The sequence below is a fragment of the Acanthochromis polyacanthus genome, chromosome 1, assembly GCF_021347895.1.
Source record: "Acanthochromis polyacanthus isolate Apoly-LR-REF ecotype Palm Island chromosome 1, KAUST_Apoly_ChrSc, whole genome shotgun sequence".
NCBI classification, from domain to species: Eukaryota; Metazoa; Chordata; class Actinopteri; family Pomacentridae; genus Acanthochromis; species Acanthochromis polyacanthus.
Genome location: NC_067113.1, coordinates 67,127,230 through 67,146,833, shown reverse-complemented (window position 1 = coordinate 67,146,833; position 19,604 = coordinate 67,127,230). Strand labels below are relative to the sequence as shown.

Genomic DNA, 19,604 nt, shown 5'->3' with positions numbered 1-19,604 from the left:
AATGGCCCATTAATCATATTGCTGAACTATATGATAACCATTGAAATTTCCCTTGAAGAACCAATAAACTGTTTAACATTATTAATACGAGTCTAAAACTTATTCAAAAGATAAAATTAACACAATGAAGTGAGGAATACTGGTGATGTGCAGCTTTTTTTTTATAATTTCAAGGTAAAATGCTGATTGTTCTGTGATTTTCCAGCTTTGCAGATGTGGAAATTCAATGCATTCATTACTTATACACAGATTTCTTTGATGGTTTTTAGTTGTTGCTCAAATATATCAAGGCATTTAGCACTGTTGGAAATTATTACAGGCATTTTTTGTAACATTTTCTAACATCGTACGGACAAATTAATAATTAATGGAGAAAATGGTTTTAAATTACATATGCTATCAACAACATTTCTTGTTAATTTTATTTAGTTGTCGGCCTAGGATGATGAGGTCCAGTTACCAGGATGACTACTCTGCAGCTTACTGGTTCCATCCTGCAGCTCCTTCATGCTGTCCTCCTCGCTACAGACCAAATCAAGTAAGATTTTGATTTAATTAATAAACACCATACATTTACAATAAAAAAAAATCAAGTAAGATTTGTTTAGACTATGCAGACATCAACATGATCAATATGTTATCTTTTGGCCCATCCTAAAATCACAACGTACAACATTTATTTTAATCAATCAAAGTTTATTTCTATATCACTTTTCTTACATAAAGTAGCACTAAGTGCTTAACAAATTAAAAACAAACAATAAAAAGACAATGCCCCACATCCCTCCCAACTCAACTCCGATAATACTCCCTATCAACACACACACAGACAGTCACACAGCCACGCGCACACACTTCTACAACAGCAATAACTACAAAAGCATGCAGAGAGTGCAGACCTCCGCCAGGCCGTCTGTCTGTTAATAGCATAACTCAAAAAGTTATGGACAGATTTTCACCAATTTTTTACAGAATGTCCGGAAGAGCAAAAGTAACAATCGATTAGATTTTGGAGGTGACCTGGATCCAGGATTTTTTTGAAGGACTCTGTACAATTGAGAGATGGCCGCCAAAATCCGTCCATAACTTTCTGAGTTATGTTGTTAACAGACAAACAGACAAACAAACTCCGATGATTACATAACCTCCTGACGGAGGTAATAAGTTAACTGTGTTCATGAATATAGAAAATAATTACTGACAACTAATGCTGCTTGGGTGCTTTTATGCAGGATAAAGGAACCAGGATGCTACTGTGGATCTGCTGCAGTATCTGGAGACGTCAGAGGAACGGTTCTTGGAACAGATCTGAAGACACCGAGACCTGACCACTGCCCTGCTCCAGAACATCCAGAGGACGGATGAAAATTCAAACACCTTGGCTGGACTGATGGGACGCATGGTGTCGGTGCTGGAGCGACTGTCACAGAAATAAACTGCATTGTCCACTATTCCTGCCTTTTTTAGAAAAAGTAATCATATTTTTTATAAATTCTTTTCCTTCTTAGCTATTTAAGTACACTGGTATTTTACTCTTGCACTTTGGGTGAATACAAATATATTTGTGATGAAAGATGTGTGTTTTGTCTATAATCTACAGAGATTTTATTCAGTGTTAAGTGCACACTTCTACGTACACACATTTTGACAGATAATCAGTTGTGCTTTTCAAGCAGATTTCATTCTGAAACATATCGGCAACATACCAGTATGTTGTTTCTTACAACATATGTCACACCAAGCTAGATAAACTGCATTACTGCAGCAGATATATTATTGAAGTGTGCTTACATTACATGTCTACATACACTACTCACAAAAAGTTACTCAACTTTCAGGTGACATTTATAGAAATTGTAAAAATTAATGCTATGGTGATATTAAATCATGAAAATAGGGCATTTAAGTAGAAACATGCAATAGTGATTTCCTCATCTCAAACAATTTATTAAAACAAAAGCTAACAGCAGTGAAGGGTATATCACAATAAAAATGTCTCATGACAGTTTGCACAGAACAGCAGCCTTCAGCTGAAATCCGGTACAGTTGTGTCCCACCAGTAGAGTGATCACGGATGTTCCCAGGCAACAGCTGACCTCTGTCTCGTAATTAAGATCATCTGTAAAGGTAAATATAGATACATCATCAATTTATTGCGTTTGTTTAACCGCTATGTAGGTTAGCCGCAGCAAGACGGAGTATCTGTGTGTGAATGAGAGGGACCCAAGTGGAAGAGTGAGGTTACAGGGAGAAGAGATCAAGAAGGTGGAGGATTTTAAGTACTTAGGGTCAACAGTCCAGAGCAATGGAGAGTGTGGAAAAGAGGTGAAGAAGCATGTACATGCAGGCTGGAACGGCTGGAGAAAAGTCTCAGGTATGATAGAAGAGTTTCAGCTAAAAGGAAAGGTTTACAAAACTGTGGTGAGACCAGCCATGTTGTTTGGTCTGGAGACAGTGTCCCTGAGGAAAAGACAGGAGGCAGAGCTGGAGGTAGCAGAACTCAAGATGCTGAGGTTCTCTTTGGGAGTGACCAGGATGGATAGGATCAGGAATGAGTACATCAGAGAGACAGCACATGTTAGAGGCTTTGGAGATAAAGTCAGAGAGGCCAGACTGAGATGGTTCGGACATGTCCAGAGGAGAGAGAGTGAATATATTGGTAGAAGGATGCTGAGTTTCCCACCGCCAGGCAGGAGGCCTAGAGGAAGACCAAAGAGGAGGTTTATGGATGTGGTTAAAGAGGACATGAAGGTAGTTGGTGTGAGAGAAGAAGATGCAGCAGACAGGGTTAGATGGAGGCAATTGATTCGCTGTGGCGACCCCTGAAGGGAAAAGCCGAAAGGAAAAGAAGAAGTTTAACCGCTATTTAATGGATGCAAACATATTTGAGGCTAAGTAGCTAAGCTAAATGAATTATGGAATAATAATAATAAACGTCAGAAGAACTGCAGCCTAGTGGCTCGGGGCTGTGAAGCCTGAGAACCTAATTTAAATAATAATAATAATAAAAACTGGGTAAGTTTATCCCCGTGTCTTGGAACAATAGCGCCATCAGCTGGAACCGAACAACTACACGACGCGCTCATGTTACTCGTTATGCTGCGCACGGTGCAGATCAACAACTATTGTGTACCATCAGAAATTGCGACCGCACGCGTGTGTGAGCGCATGAAAGTATTTGTCAAACAGTGACAGACAGGCGTGTACACGCTGCTTCATACGCACGCAGCTTCTTGTTACGCGTGACAGAGTTCGCGCACGTCATTTCCGCGTACATGTGAGCGCGTGACCGAAATGTTCTATTATCTTCATGTGAGCGTTAAGGCGTGCGTTTGTAAATAAACGCATGAATTTTACGCGTGACCGCTCCGCGTAGTGTGATTGCCGGTGCGCAGCAATGATCACACGTGAACGCACGCGTGAACGGGAGGCCATTATAAGTCAATGGGGAAACTGCATTACGCGTCAGGCACACAGGCGTCAAAGTACGCGCGTGTGACACGTTCAGTTGATAGCTGCGCACGCTTTTTGACACAATTCTGACGCCATAGCGTAACAAGAAGCTGCGTGTGTATGAAGCAGCGTGTACACGCCTGTCTGTCACTGTTTGACAAATACTTTTACGCGCTCACACACGCGTGCGGTCGCAATTTCTGATTGTACACAATAGTTGTTGATCTGCACCGTGCGCAGCATAACGCGTAACATGAGCGCGTCGTGTAGTTGTTCGGTTCCAGCTGGTGGCGCTATTGTTCCAAAACACGGGGATAAACTTACCCAGTTTTTATTATTCAATCCAACTTTCTTTTATTAATTTTCAGCATGATATACATCTTGACAGTTGTGAAATTATATTCAAAGAGAATTACATGCCTTTATAACATCAACTCCCCCCCACCCTTGAACTAACCCATATTCCGGTTCAGATTTGGGGCACAATTGCAGAGAGCCAGTCTCTACACACGAAAAAGTAATACTCTCAATCACGCACTCATACTAATACATCAATAACGCAATAAAAAAAAAGAAAAAAAAGGGGAAAAATCAAATAGATGACAATAAATTAAAATTACATGAAAAAAAGAAAAACTAATAAAGGAAGAAACTAATTCACCTCCGTGTCAGGAATGAGAACAATACTATCAATCAGCAATAGAAATGGTTGCCATATTTTTTTGAATTTATCAACAGAACCCTTCAACAAAAATCTAAGTTTTTCCAACTTCAAATTAAACAGCACGTCCCTCACCCAATGATCGTGGAGTGGGGGGTGGGGAAGCTTCCACTTCAGTAAGATAAGTTGACGAGCCAACAACGTTGTAAAGGCTAAAGCCTGTCTGAGGGGACCAGAAATGCTGAAATCAGGGGGAATGCCAAAGATCGCAGAGAGAGCATTAGGATCAATGGTCTGACCATAAGCTTGGCTAAGTGTATGAAAAATGTCCTTCCAGAAGGCCTTCAGTTTAGGGCAAGCCCAAAACATATGAACGTGGTTGGCAGGTGATTGCCCGCATCTATTGCAAGCATCATTGACAGCTGGGTAGATTTTAGACAATTTGGCATTAGTATAATGTATTTTATAAAAAACTTTACATTGGATCAAAGCATGGCGGGCACAAATTGAGGATGTATTGATCAGTTTCACAGCTAATTCCCACTGTTGTTCGGACAAAGATGTCTGGAGTTCTTCTTCCCATTTCACTTTAATTGAAGTAATAGACTTTAAATTGGCTTTGTCAAACATATTATAAAGGATTGAAATACATTTTCTTTGTTTGGGGTCCGTTTCCAAGAGAGTGTCTAGGCATGTTTCAGGAGGTCGGTTAGGGAAATTAGGAAATATTTTCTTGACAAAATCTCTAACCTGAAGATATCAGAAGAAATGTGAATTAGGTAGATCAAATTTGGATGAGAGGTCAGCAAATGATGAAAAAACATCATCAAGATATAAGTCCTTAATCTTTCGAAGTCCTTTACTATACCAATTTCTAAAGGCTATATCTGTCACTGAGGGTGCAAAATTGCAGTTTTTTTGTAAAGGTGTTGCTAAAGATGGTCCAAGTAGTCCATAATGTTTTCTTAACTGCCTCCATATGCAAATTGTTTCCTTCGGTATAAGATTATCACTCACCAGAGTAGTAGAGAGAGGAAGTGGGGAACTAATTATTGATAAGGAATATCGGCTTGATGATTTTTCTATTTGAACCCAGGCAGGCAGGGCATTGTCATCCAATATAAAAGTTTCTGCACATTAGTAGCCCAGTAATATTGTCTGAAGTTGGGTAAAGCAAGGCCCCCATCACATTTTGCAGACTGCAAAATAGACTTGCGGAGTCAAGCTGCACTTCCATTCCATAAGAAATGTGAAATAATTTTATCTAGTTTATCGAAAAATGATTTCTTAAGGAGAATAGGTACATGTTGAAAGAGGTATAAAAATTTAGGGAGAATAGCCATCTTGATCAAATTGACCCTACCAACTAGAGACAAAGGCAACAAGGACCAACGCTCAAAATCCTTTCTAACACATTCTAATAAAGACATAAAGTTTTGTTTCACCATATCAGGTAGGGAAGAGGAAATAAAAACTCCAAGGTATCGGAATCCACAGTCCGACCACTTAAAAGGTGTAATTGAACGTGGGAGCTTTTTGGCCAAAGAGTTAAGTGGAAACATTTCGCTTTTTTGGTAGTTGAGCTTATATCCAGAATATGTGCCATACTTATCCAATATATCCAAAATCGCAGAAAGTGATCTCACTGGATCAGAGATATACAAGAGCAAATCGTCCGCATAAAGGGACACTTTATGGGTTACCCCCAGCCTTGTGATGCCTTTAAATCTCTCTTCCGAGCGCAACCATATAGCAAGAGGCTCTATAGCAATGGCGAATAACAGGGGCGAAAGAGGGCACCCTTGCCTAGTGCCCCTCCCAAGCGGAAAAGGTGCAGATAACGTATTATTAGTGCGAACTGAAGCTGATGGGGAAGAGTACAAAAGCTGAACCCATTGTACAAATTCATCACCCAAACCAAATCTAGCCATTACCTCATAAAGAAAGCTCCACTCGACGCGGTCGAAAGCTTTCTCCGCGTCAAGGGATACGACTACCTCTGGAGCTGAACTGCTCTTTGTGTGGATTATATTCAAAAGACGTCGAGAGTTATGGTAGGAATGGCGTCCTATCATGAAGCCAGTCTGATCCATAGAGATTATTTGAGGAAGCACTCGCTGCAATCGAAGTGCCAGGACCTTAGAAAGAATTTTAAAATCTACATTCAGGAGTGATATCGGTCGATAACTACTACATGCTAGGGGATCTTTATCTTTTTTCAGAATTAACGAGATGGTGGCTTCAGACAAAGTCTTAGGGAGTTGGTGGTTCAAAAGAGCCTCATTATACATTTCTTTCAGTACTGGAGCAATAATATCAGGATTAGCCTTATAATATTCTGCTGAAAAGCCGTCCGGGCCCGGTGACTTACCAGCACTCAGAGACTTAATGGCTTCTTGTACCTCAATTATTGTAATAGGTCCACCCAATTGCTTTGCTGAATTGGCATCAATCTGTGGGAGTTGTATACCATGAAGAATCTCAGATGTAATTGGTGGCGACGTAGAAGAATATAAGTCTGAGTAAAATTCTACAAAAGCTTTATTTATTTCCTCGGGATTAGATACTATCTCCCCAGTCGCAGATTTCACACTGGGAATAAGTTTTGAAGTTGCATCAGCGCGGGCTTGGTGAGCAAGAAGTTTACCAGCTTTATCACCAGACTCGAAGAAATGTTGCTTCGTCTTGACTAATTGAATCATAGCAGCTTCAGCAGTAGTCAGGTTAAGACTAGACTGAAGTTTCACTCGCTCTGTGTAAAGATTTGGGTCAGGATTTGAGGCATACTTGTTATCCAAGTCCTTTATGTTATTTAATAAATTGGTAGTATAGGATGACTCTTCTTTTTTTAAATTTGAGATAAAACTTATCAGTTGACCTCTCATATAGGCTTTTGAAGACTCCCACAGTGTGCTCCAAGATATCTCAGGAGAGATGTTGATTTCAAAAAAGAATGTTAATTGGGTTCTCAGAAATGTATTATATTCATCTTTAGTTAGAAGATTAGAGTTAAATCTCCAAAGTTTAGTTGGGCGAGATTGGGCTTTCAATACTAAATTTAAAGAAATTGGGGCATGATCAGATATGGCTATGGCATGGTAATCACAAGTTTTTATTCTTGAAAGCAACCTAGTGTCAACAAGAAAGAAATCTATGTGTGTATATGTACGATGAGGGTGAGAAAAAAAGGAGAATGCCCTGCCATTTGGATTCCCATGTCGCCATGGGTCTACGATGCCCAATTGATTTTTGAAAAACTCAAAGGTTTTAGCAGATTTACTCAGAGAAAAAGGTCTAGATGAAGATCGATCCATGATAACATCCTGAATAAAGTTAAAATCACCTCAGATAATGAGTTGATAGTTTTCTAAATTTGAAATGTTGTTGATAGCATCTGTAATTTAAAACCATTTTCTCCATTAATTATTAATTTGTCCGTACGATGTTAGAAAATGTTACAAAAAATGCCTGTAATAATTTCCAGCAGTGCTAAATGCCTTGATATATTTGAGCAACAACTAAAAACCATCAAAGAAATCTGTGTATAAGTAATGAATGCATTGAATTTCCACATCTGCAAAGCTGGAAAATCACAGAACAATCAGCATTTTACCTTGAAATTATAAAAATAGCTGCACATCACCAGTATTCCTCACTTCATTGTGTTAATTTGATCTTTTGAATAAGTTTTAGACTCGTATTAAACCCTTTAAAGTTCAGGCAATTTCCGCCCGAAATTTCTACTGAGATGTACAGAAAGTAAATTGAATGCTGTTCTTGAACTGTTTGGAGTACATGCATGGTTGGGGTCTCATTTGAAAGCTGACAACCTGAATTTTCACCCAGTGCAGTCAGAATTACTCTAGGTGCTACTGGCACAGAGTATTTCATGTTGGCACACACTGAATTAGGATGAATTTTTTTCTCGCCTACATTTTTTCCCTAATAAAACACCTGAAAATCAGTGTGGCAGCACTGTAAGAGCTTGAAAACACAATATTGCAAAAGCCTGGGGTCTTACATAGTTCAGGTCAAAATTTCAGAGCAATACTACAAGAAATGAGTGTTTCACACATGTATTTGTACTGATATGCCCCGCCCCTGTCAATGTTGGACAGCCTTTGTATACCCTCTGCACACCCTCTATACAATGGTATTACTTCCATTTTCACATTATTTTCACTCCAAAAACTCATAAAGAACTCAAAAAATCACTTCAGATAGGCTTCAGTGTCGATCACACACACAGATTGAGAGGAATACAGAGAAACAGCAGGTGGAGCCCAGAGCTCACGAATGAAATATCATATAAACCCGCTGGCAGAGGCGGGATTTATATTCAAGCCATTCAGCAAGCTCATTGGCTCCCAGGCCTGTCAATCTAACGTTTCCTCCGACGTGATTTGCTGAGAAATAAGTCAATCAAGTGATGTAATCCATATCTGTCAGACTCGGCCACGGTTGGATGTTTCGCCGTAGTAGGCGGAAACGAGTCACTTGATTGGTTGAAGTTCGGTTTGAAGCTGAAGAGAAGCCTCCAGTATCCATTTTGAATCCCGAACAAAGGAAATACGAGCATGTTTGATAAACTTGTAATACAAAAAGGCACTGAATATGAAACGCACAGCGCCACCACGCGCCGCGTACACGCGCACGGAGCCGATCGTTTTCTGGATTTTTTACTTATTTCGAGACACGTTTTGGCCAAAGTATTATACTGGATTGTTTTCTCTGGATGGCTAAGCTTGGGTTCTGGCCGGTTTTTGTGGATTATCTTCTTTTATGACCAGAAACGAGCGTCCAAACTGCGTCGACAGGTGAGCTGTGCACGTTTACGTGACTTGTTTGTTGGACAAATGTGTTTATATTACCCGCTGTGGTAATCACATCTGAAAGTGGTTTATACCGGCGGATTCATGAGAATGTCAGCTTTCTATGTGTGTATAGTGTTTGTATAATCGTGTTTGCAGTGTCCTTCTATTTAAAAAAAGCGTATACCGATATCAAAACGGCCCGCCCGCGGGCCGGTGTTCAAGATTAACTGGTGATCCGATCAACTGGTGATTTCAGCGTTTCTGAGACAGATGTTTCGTAGGCGTGGCTTTTCAGGACCCCTTACCGACTAACCAGGAAATAAACAATGGAACAACTTCGCTCCTAAAAATGAGATTTCTGCTGTTTTATTCATTTTGGTCCTGACAAAAATATCTGGAAATAAGTCGCATTCTCATCGTAAGAGTCATGCGCTGTCAGGCAACAAGAAAGAAAACTACGTAACCGCGGTTGGAACTAGTGGAGCTGTGATCACTGTCAAAACCTGTTAAAGCAGCAGACAGGAGACCAAGACACGATGTACACGTTATTTAACAAGAAGTTCACCAAGCTGTGTGATAACAGAATGCCGAAGTGTTGCAGTATAACATTAATATATTGATACAGTATTGGCAGGTTTAGATCACATTGTAGCTACACCGTAGCACTGTCTTATTTAAATAACACAAACGTCAAAATTTTACTTAAACAGCCCAGCAGTATTTAACGTATTGGATTTGAAATGCAGGAGTTTAGCAAAATTCACAGGACATTCATGTTCAAACCAGCAGCAGAACTTTGTTGTGTCATACTACTCTAAACTGACATGTTATTGAGAAAAGACACCGATTCCTTTCAGTATATCACATACACTGGGACGTTAGCTCAGCTGACTCAACAGGAGATCTATAAACCCGATGCAGTGGCTAATAAAAGGGGGGTATTCACAGCTATTGGTAGTCATAAGTATATATAAGTGTAAAGGTGTTCAGTGAAGAGGCAGTTTATAGTCTGAGAGGGAATCTGCAGATGGAACTTATGGTAGAACAATTCAGCAAGATGATCTTATTTGGTCTGTTTTTATTCATTCTTATTTTATTGTTTCACGTCTTGAGTTGTGAGATCTTGTTTGAAACAGCAGCTAGCTATATAGTTCAAGGGTGGGCTCGTTAAGGTTTTGTAGAATAAATATCCTCGTCTATATTATTGTTCTAGGTCTTTAGAAGTAAAAATACCTTTAATTTTGTGTTCCATAAAGTCACAATGCATTGATTCTATAGAATACAATGTTGATTATAACTTGCAATGCCCCAGTAAAATAAATAAATCCTGAATAACGGGGGAAAATAGATGAAGCATATCGACGTTCTGAAGGTTGGAATGTGAAACCTCTGGTTAGAATGCGGTCAGATGGTTTATATGATGTCATTGTTTTACTTAAAATCTGTTTAAAAGTAGAACAACTCAGGTCCGACTGGTTTATCGTAGTAAGCTTTGAAAACGGTATTAGAACTTCTCTTGCTGTTTCTGTCTGACCGTCGGACTGAGGCCACAGACTGTCACCAGTTAATCTGGTGGAGATTGTCACGCTCTACCGCAGCGAAGTGATATTTCCTCTCCGTTAGGTGGAAGTCCTCATTAAACCGAGTATTTTACTGGTAGACTGAACACCCGTGAGTCCAAACAGAGCAATAACAACAATGTTAAAGCTGCAACAAGAACATTTTGGAACAGTTTATTGACATTTGTGTGTTTTGAACAGGCATCAAGACAGTCACCTATGCTATGTATTGCCGTTGTAACAACTGTCTTGCTCACTGAATATCACCAGTTGATCGGATCACCAGTTAATCTTGAACACCGGCGTACTTTAACGGGTTAAACAGTTTATTGGTTCTTCAAGGGAAATTTCAATGATTATCATATAGTTCAGCAATATGATTAATGGCCCATTGTGTAACAACATGGGAGGTTCTGAATACAGGTCTGGTAATGAAATATTGCTGCTGCTTTTCTCAGGTTTTATGAAACGGTTTTCATAGCTTGCTAGCTTTGCAGTGGCTAACTGGTTAGCAAATAGTCGACCTCTGATCCTGTGTCCGGACCACGTTCGCTGGCGTAACGTTCATAATATTGATGTGGATCTGTTGTAGCTGGCGTATTCATAGTCGGCTAACAGCAGGGTGTTTAAGAAATAAAACTTACCTATCAGGATCGGTACTGCGGCCTGCATCAACTCCTGCTCAGCTGTTGCGTTCAGGGACCCTGTTGGAATCACGGGATGCTCAGCTGTTGCGTTCAGGGACCTGGATGGAATCACGGAATGCAGCCGGAAAAAATTGGGGTTCTTTTTGGCCAAAAACTGCTGCATCATGTTCTTGTCGTCATTTCTGAACTTTTTAGTTGTTGAGGAGTTAGTCAGGCTCCGTTCGTACAGCTGTAGCCGTCTCCCACTGGATTGTTTCGAACACTGGTGTGGTCCAAGAGGCTCCCTCTAACTTCCACTGAATTTAATATGAAGACCACAGTTCCAGGAAGCTTTGGGTCTCCTCCTCAGACCGTTGCTGTTTGGATTATGCTTTTATATTTACCGGTTTTTAAAACACAAACACTGAACATTACTGCTGCTCACTCGGCTGTTTAAAAACGGCGCTTCTGTGTTTCCGCTGTTGACGGTCGGACTGTAACCCCAGCCCCTGACGTACTGGGCTCTCACCTCGGGCCACCTCTGGCCCAGCAACGAGTTGGGGCCGGTGCGAGTCCCAGTTTTTGGAGCCCGGAGGCGGCCCACCGCCTGTCGAAAAACAAAAAACCGGAGCCGAATCGGCCACCGACTCCAACCTCGAACCGGAACTGCCTCGGTCGAAAAGGAGAGGCTCTTCTTCGTCTACTTCTTTTCCGCCAGTATGGCTCACTGCTGCCTCCCCTGGCTGAGTAAAATGAAAAGGCCAACTGCACGACACGCTCGTGTGAGGCGGACTGGTACGCACGGTGCTGAAACGACGACGCTGAAGTTAGCTTCCGATTCGGCAGCTTCCGATTCGGCACTTAAGGGAAAAGTTAAGGGGAAATGAAATGAACATGCGGTGCGACAGTTTATCCACTGATTATCTGTTTTTTTCGACACTTCTTGATGTGTAAACACTTTAGACATTTGGATAAGACATTAACTATACCTGACAAGAGCTATTGTATTTGTAAAATTTGTATTTTATTTGTGAAAACGTTTAAGGGGATATTTCACCGTTTTTGCTTTATAACCAGTCCTTATTAGACCAGGTCCAGATTGAAAACCACTGTACCTACACTCCTCAAATCTGTACTGAATTATTCTACAGAGCCTGTAGATTCATAAAAACATCGTCTCTGATTTGTGAAAACTTTACTTTATTTGTGAAAATGCAATAAAGGCACATTTTACTGTTTTTTTCTCATCCAGACCACATTAGACCAGGTCCAGGTCGAGAACCGCTACACTTAGACTCTTCAAATCTGGACTGAGTTATTCTACAGAGCCTGTAGATTCATAAAAATACAGTCTCTGATTTGTGAAAACTTTATTCTATTTGTGAAAATGCAATAAAGGCACATTTCACTGTTTTTTCAGCATATAGACCACATTAGACCAGGTCCAGGTCAAGAACCGCTACACCGAGACTCTTCAAATCTGGACTGAGTTATTCTACAGAGCCTGTAGATTCATAAAAACCCAGTCTCTGATTTGTGAAAACTTTACTCTATTTGTGAAAATGCAATAAAGGCACATTTTACTGTTTTTTTCTCATCCAGACCACATTAGACCAGGTCCAGGTCGAGAACCGCTACACTTAGACTCTTCAAATCTGGACTGAGTTATTCTACAGAGCCTGTAGATTCATAAAAACACAGTCTCTGATTTGTGAAAACTTTACTTTATTTGTGAAAATGCAATAAAGGCACATTTTACTGTTTTTTTCTCATCCAGACCACATTAGACCAGGTCCAGGTCGAGAACCGCTACACTTACACTCCTCAAATTTGGACTCGATTAATCTATAGAGCTTAAACATTCATGGAAACGCCGTTTCTGTTATGAAACGGACGGAGTGTGAACCCAAGCAGCAGGCGGACAGACAGGCAGGTTTTTTTTAATAATAAAACAGAACACAAACACTCTCCACAAGAGAGGCACGGAAACTAAACAAACAGGGCTAAACTATAACATAACTGAGGGCGACGTGGTGGAAAGATGACTCACACAATGTCGGGAGACGAGGTGGGGGACAAAGCTGAGAGAGCCGGTGACAAGGATATGGTGAGAACCGAGGAGCAGGCAGACCAGTAGCAGACGAAGGAGGGGTGCAGAGCGGGGGGAGTAGTGACGAGTTCCGAGGTGAGGAGGGAAGAGGGAGCCAGCAAGATCACCCACAGGGTGATTGAATCCAAACAGCAATGTGTGCACGACTGAGTTCCACATGCAATGGCCCAGCATTGAGCTGTGGGAAGAGCCAGGCTTTTAAGCTGTGCTGATTATTGATCACCAGCAGCTGGGCTCCTTCACAGCCGTTGGTAATTAGGAGAGCCAGAGCACAGGAGTGAGGAGGGGGCGTGACAGTTTCTGATTTGTGAAATCTTTATTTTTTTAATTCAATTCTTTGTCATTTGTCATTTTGGTACGTCTCTCCATCTCATTTGTGAGAAACATGAAGAATTCTTCTTTCTCACTTTAAAACAAAAGTAGAAAAGTTATGTTTACTTCTTATGAAACATTAAACACATAATATACGCAGATTGGTCAAGTGGAAAATATACACCCAAAATCTCTGATTTGCTGTTACCTTTCCTCCATCGTGTTCCCATGTTCCACTGCTCCCACAGCTTCTGTCACTGTCATTTTTCTCACCTCTTGAAGAGCCTGTACTGTTGCCTGTGTTAGAACCACTTTAGCTGTTAGTGTGCTTATTTTTCATCTGAACAATATGAACACATACACGGTAAACCTTTTCTATCAGTACCCAAAACACTTAGGAATATTTGATAATTAATTTGGTAGTATTTTTCTAACATCTGCTATTATTTCATACCCTGCTCATGTTTTCCTGGCCAGCAGCTGTCCTAACTGTGTTCCTTCCTTTGCACCTGACCTTCTACTTACCTGCAGACATGATCCTAATCCTAGCCCACAATACAAAGTTTATGTAAACCTGCAAATCATGTTTAACATAGACATACTTCACAAAAAGGAAATTAATTCAGGTTCAATAGGTTTACTATTATTTATAAAGGTGTGCTATATGTACATCAATAGCATACCAGGATAAAATTATTTATTATAATGTGTAAGGCTGCTACCCCCCCTTTTTTTTTTTTCCAGATTCTGCCTTCCTGCAACATTCAAGGTTTTCCATTCTTACTGTCTGCCTTACTGCCTTCTCTGTAACAACAGTAAAATGTGCCTTTATTGCATTTTCACAAATAGAATAAAGTTTTCACAAATCAGAGACTGTGTTTTTATGAATCTACAGGCTCTGTAGAATAACTCAGTCCAGATTTGAAGAGTCTAAGTGTAGCGGTTCTCGACCTGGACCTGGTCTAATGTGGTCTATATGCTGAAAAAACAGTAAAATGTGCCTTTATTGCATTTTCACAAATAGAATAAAGTTTTCACAAATCAGAGACGATGTTTTTATGAATCTACAGGCTCTGTAGAATAATTCAGTACAGATTTGAGGAGTGTAGGTACAGTGGTTTTCAATCTGGACCTGGTCTAATAAGGACTGGTTATAAAGCAAAAACGGTGAAATATCCCCTTAAACGTTTTCACAAATAAAATACAAATTTTACAAATACAATAGCTCTTGTCAGGCATAGTTAATGTCTTATCCAAATGTCTAAAATGTTTACACATCAAGAAGTGTCGAAACAAACAGATAATCAGTGGATAAACTGTCGCACCGCATGTTCATTTCATTTCCCCTTAACTTTTCCCTTAAGTGCCGAATCGGAAGCTGCCGAATCGGAAGCTAACTTCAGCGTCGTGCAGAAACGTTCTATTGTGTATGGCGACCGCACGCGTGTGTGAACGCGTAATAGTATTTGTCAAACAGTGACAGACAGGCGTGTACGCGCTGCTTCATACGCATGCAGCTTCTTGTTACGTGTGAAATACAATCTGCACACGACAACGCACGCACGCGTAAGAAAATAATCATGCGTGTACAGACACGTTGCTGCGAGTTGCTTTGATTGTTTTGACATGATTCTGACGCCATAGTGTGTGCGTGCATGTGTGTGTGTGTTTTTGTGTGTGTGTGCTGGGAATTGTATACTTCCTGTTGTTGTTGTCTGGTCCAGTTCAGAGTAGGACGGTGGGAGAGGTTCGGGGGTTTGGATCAGAGCAGTGATGACCTGTACAGGATTATGAAACACAAGAGCGCTCGACACAACACCAGTTCCATCATTATCATGATCTTTCACTTTTTCCATGCTGAGCATTTGCTTTTCTTTTTCTCTCTCTCTGCCCTTTCCTTTTCTTTTCTTTGTCTGCTTTCCTGCCTTTTTTGTGTTTGGCCAAGTCACATCCGTGCACACTCTAATCCATCTTTCTTTTCTCTCTTTTCATCTCCCTTACACACCTTCACGATGCTTTCAACTAATTTTTTACTTTCATCAACTTGCAATGCATCTTCAAAACCATATTTATTCCTCCATTTTCCAAGACGTTGTATGTTTGAAGAATTGAACACAAAAATGTATTTCAGATCTCTGGTATTGTTTTTACTCTGATTGATTCCAGTGGCTATTTCTCCACAACTTCTTGTCTCACTTTAGGTATTTTAACTAAGATAAACTCAGAATACTTGAAAAACAATGCCTGTTTTGCAGTATTTGCAGTCGGGCTTACCCAACACAATATAGGCCTTGATTAGTCACTCCTTTATATCGTTTTTTTTATACCCTCTTTTTATTCCAGAGAAGAGATAACTCTGTTGAACCTTTTTATCGCTGATAAAGAAGTGGACTTCTCACCTCAATTTGATCCCGTTTACCATGTGCTCCTGCCGTGGAGTGCCTTATTCTGAATTCAAAGATAAGAATTTTAAGTTTGTCGTGCGCTGTCTTTAACTTCTAAGCTTGGAGGAGGAAAAGATGGCGCCAGGGATCTGGCTCAAAGGATCAATTTATGTTGGTGAAGAAAAAGAATCACATTCTCAAATCGAGGATCTTGAAGTCAGCATCACTTTGTTGGGCAGTGCACAGAATCTTATACACAACAGGTTATGGGAGAGGAGCTCCCAGAGCAAAAAGGACTGTCAGTATTTATACCACATAGCCTATAGCCTCTATTTTGTCTTTGCCCTGTTATGGGAGGATAGCTCTATGTTTTTCTTTCACCTCGCATAGGAACATAACACTAAGTACGTGCGCATTACACTTAGCTCTAGGGGGCTTTCACCGTTTGAGATGCTGTATGATAGACGACATGTAATTCCAGTACTTAGGGCAGAATATCAAGTTATAGACTACATGATGAGAATGTTAAAAACAAAAACAAATGTAATGCCACCAGTGTTGTCCCTCTATCTACACAGGTAATCAGCCATTCAGAGATCCAGCCAGGAGCTTGGGTGTTGATCAAGGTCATCAGAGGGAAACATTGGCATTCGGGTAACTGGTATGGACCATACTGAGTTCTTCTCACCACACCGACTGCTCTAAAGATTGCCAAAAGACGCTCCTGGATACATCTGTCTCACTGTAAAAAGGAATAGCGGCCCTCTTCTGACTAGTGGCAGATCCTACAATACTGTAGTTCTCTTTTCTCAGCTTCTCTAACAGAGACTCATGTTTCAAACTCATTGAAGCATCCAACCTGACACAGAGACTTAGACTGACCAGAGTAATAGCTGTAGCTTTTAAGAAGAAACCAAACACATGAGATGGTGATGTTTTATTGGTGTGGGGGGCTGTGAGTTTGGAACATGTTTCATCCTCATTCTTGTCATTTAGTGAGCCTCTCCTATGTAAAGGAACATCCTCATCTGGTAAATGAAACAAAGTACATACACATAGCAGATAACAAGTGGTGCAAGTGGGTCAATAATGCTGCCAAATTGGACACTAACAGGACATACCTGGTGTATACAGGCTCGGAAAGAAATAATAATAATAATAATAATGCATTTTATTAATATAGCGCTTTTTAAAAACTCAAAGACACTTTACAGAGATAGTTAAACATAATCAGAGACACAGAATACAGGATAAAACAAACAGTAGGGAAATACGATATAAAACAATATGGAAATAAGATATAAAACAATATAAAGTTGTGATCGTACTAAGATTAAAAAGTTGAGGTAAAAGCAAGTCTGAACAGATGGGTTTTGAGGGTGGACTTGAAGCTGGTGATGTTGGGGCAAGCACGGACAGAGATGGGGAGTGAGTTCCAAAGGGTGGGGGCAGCAACAGAGAAGGCCCGGTCCCCCCGGGTTCAATGCTTGGTTGTGGAGGGGCATGAGAGGAGGTGGGCTTCAGCTGAGCGGAGGGGACAACTGGGGATGTAGGGGACGAGGAGATCAGAGAGATAGGATGGGGCCAGATTATGAAGGGACTTGAAGGTGAGGAGGAGGATCTTGTACTGGATGCGGTAGGTGACAGGGAGCCAGTGGAGTTGACGGAGAACAGGGGTGATGTGATCAAAAGGGCGGGTGCGGGTGAGGAGACGGGCAGCAGAGTTCTGAATGCGTTGAAGTTTGCTGAGGGTGGTTGAAGGAAGTCCGTGAAGAAGGCTATTGCAGTAGTCGAGTCTGGTGGTAATAAAAGCATGAATCAGGGTTTCAGCAGCAGAGGTGGTGAGGAAGGGACGGAGCCGTGCAATGTTTTTGAGCTGGAGGAAGGTGGAATGGACAAGCTGTGAGATATGGTGGTCGTAGGTGAGGTTTGGGTCAAGATGGACACCAAGGTTACAGACGAGGGATGAGGGGGAGATGTGGGAGTGGTCGATGGGGATAGAGATGCTGGTGGTGGAGCTGGTGAGGGATTTTGGGCCAATAATAATGAGATCAGATTTGGCACTGTTGAGTTTTAGAAAATTTTGGTCAAACCAGGATTTTATTTCATGGAGGCAGGAGGTGACAGTGGCCAGAGTGGAGGGGGTTATGGAGAAGGTGGAGATGTATATCTGGATGTCATCGGCGTAGCAGTGATATTGAAGTCCATTATGTCTGATGATGTTACCCAAGGGGAGAAGGTAGAGGGAGAAGAGGAGGGGGCCAAGCACCGAACCCTGGGGAACACCATAGAGGAGTGGAGCGGTAGAGGAGGAGCAATGACTGATGTGGATGAATTGATGACGTTCTGAAAGGTAGGATTTGATCCAGGATAGTGCCATTCCAGTGATATTGAGATCTGAGGACAAGCGGGTGAGGAGGATGGAGTGATTTATGGTGTCGAAAGCTGCTGACAGGTCGAGGAGGATGAGGATTGTGAGTTGGCCAGAGTCAGAGGAGAGCAGAAGGTCATTTGTGATTTTTAATAGGGCGGTCTCAGTGCTGTGTTTTTTGCAGAAGCCGGACTGAAACAGTTCGAACAGGTTGTTGGTTTGGAGAAAAGCTGTGAGTTGGGAGGCGACGGCACGTTCAAGGATTTTGGAGAGGAATGGCAGGTTAGAGATAGGGTGGAAGTTGTTGGGAGTATTGGGATCCATGCCAGATTTCTTCAAAATGGGTGTGATAGCAGCTAGTTTGAGGGAGGTTGGGACGGAACCAGAATTGAAGGAGGAGTTGATGATAGTTGAGATGAGGGGGGAGATGGAGGGGAGACAATATTTGATAAGGTTAGATGGAACGGGATCCAGGATACTGGATGGAGACTTCATTGTTTTAAGGAGGTTATGGATGTCACCAGGAGAGACGGGGGAGAAACAACGGAGGGCCGGGGTTAGTGAGTTGGGGACGGTGAGGGAAGGTGAGATGGGGGCAGAGGATGGTGGGAGAGAACTATAGATAGAACTGATCTTATTTTGGAAGTGGGCGAGGAAGGAGTTACATTTGTTTGTGGTAAAAGACGAGGAGGTGTAGTCGGGGGGTTTGAGCAGGCGGTTTACGGTTGAGAAAAGTGATCTTGGATTTCCAGAGCAGTTGTGGATGATGCGGGAGTAATAGGAAGTCCGGGCGGTGTTCAGGGCATCTCTGTAGAGGTGTGTATGGTCGATGAGGGCGTGGAGATGGACGGTGAGGCCGGTTTTTTTATGAAGATGTTCGAGCTGGCGTTTTTTCCTCTTCATGGCACGGAGATCAGGGGTATACCAGGGGGAGGGGCGTTTAAAGGAAACAGTTCTGTTATGGACGGGTGCAATTGTATCGAGGCAGGTGGAGAGGGTGGTGTTGTAGTAATCGACAAGGTCTGCAGTGTTGGCAGAAATGGAGGGGGGGGAGATGGTAAGGGAATCCACCAGGTAGCATGCAAAAAGTGCAGGAGAGATGGTGTTGAGTTTGCGGAAGGAAATTGACCTTGTCCATTTTGGAGTGGGGTGGGGAATGTGGATGTCCATGGAAATAGCGAGGTGATCAGAGATATGTAAGTTGTACATAAGCTGGAGATGTTGGTGATGTTTATATTTGTAGAGCAGACAGGGTCGAGAGTGTGGTCGTGCTTATGTGTAGGGAAGTTAATGTGCTGGGTGAAGTTAAAGTGG

The 19,604-nt window shown here is 41.5% G+C and overlaps 1 long non-coding RNA gene across 1 annotated transcript; it reads left to right on the top strand.

Moving 5' to 3' along the window:
* Positions 1-443: 443 nt before the first annotated feature.
* Positions 444-1,573, top strand: LOC127535849 (uncharacterized). Its single transcript, XR_007944726.1, has 2 exons — positions 444-538; positions 1,233-1,573. It is a non-coding gene; the product is annotated as an uncharacterized LOC127535849 (long non-coding RNA).
* Positions 1,574-19,604: the final 18,031 nt, after the last annotated feature.